This window comes from Seriola lalandi, unplaced genomic scaffold (assembly GCF_002814215.2).
Source record: "Seriola lalandi dorsalis isolate HSWRI2012SDOR001 ecotype SW California unplaced genomic scaffold, Sedor1 jcf7180001964924, whole genome shotgun sequence".
Classification (NCBI taxonomy): Eukaryota; Metazoa; Chordata; class Actinopteri; order Carangiformes; family Carangidae; genus Seriola; species Seriola lalandi.
In genome coordinates this window covers 1-815 of record NW_019435592.1, presented here as the reverse complement: position 1 = coordinate 815, position 815 = coordinate 1, and the positions used below count along the sequence as shown (strand labels likewise).

Below are 815 nucleotides of genomic sequence, written 5' to 3'. Positions count from 1 at the left end.
ACCTCCAAAATAGCTGAGTGTGTGTATGGAAAGTGATGACTGTGATTCACAGTATGTTGACTTTACTCATTTCTATAATTTTTAGGTTATGGCTATCTCTCTCTCTCCAACAGTTGCAGTTACTGACTCTGATTATCAACTCTTCCTTACCTTGATAGATACTTATTAGGACCCATATTAGAAATGTCTTGAAAGACAGTGGTCGACCCTGTGGGGTAGAACAAGACATCATATTAATAATTTTTCATATTTTTGGCTCCACTGTAACATGTAGGAGGTGAACACTCATTATATACCTTCAAGAGATCTTTGTATAACTCTGGGTACAACATGGCAACCTCTGACTTCACATCCTTGTCCAACACCAGGGAGAAGACGGGGAACATGGTGTAGATAGTGGAGTAGCTGAAACAGACAAAAATCATGTGTCCTCAGTGTGAAGGGGTGGTGGGGTGGGGGCATGCTCCAGAGAAAATGGCACATGGACAAAAAAAGTTTCACACATTTCATTGTTAGATTCATTAGAGATGCATCATTGGAGTAGTCAATACTTTCACATTTTCCCCTTCTCGTGTTTCAACAGTGCCTTAACACAGAGGAAATGCCATGGAGTAAAGGCAGCCAAATGCTCCCTTGATAAGTCATCGCCTTTCTTACCCGATAATCAGAAATCCTTGGTAGAGAGGGACTGAAGCAAAGTAGAAAACGGAGGAGAAAACCGCCTGGGGACAGAGGAGAACCAAGAAAGTGATTTATTCTTCTTTTCATTTTAATAAAATAAAGTATCTATCTATCTATCTATCTATCTATCTATC

The 815-nt window shown here is 39.9% G+C and overlaps 1 long non-coding RNA gene across 1 annotated transcript; it reads right to left on the bottom strand.

Moving 5' to 3' along the window:
- Nucleotides 1-70: 70 nt before the first annotated feature.
- Nucleotides 71-800, bottom strand: LOC111649704 (uncharacterized). The gene is made up of 3 exons (XR_002760328.2): nt 658-800; nt 297-405; nt 71-208 (listed from the first exon to the last, which is right to left on the bottom strand). It is a non-coding gene; the product is annotated as an uncharacterized LOC111649704 (long non-coding RNA).
- Nucleotides 801-815: the final 15 nt, after the last annotated feature.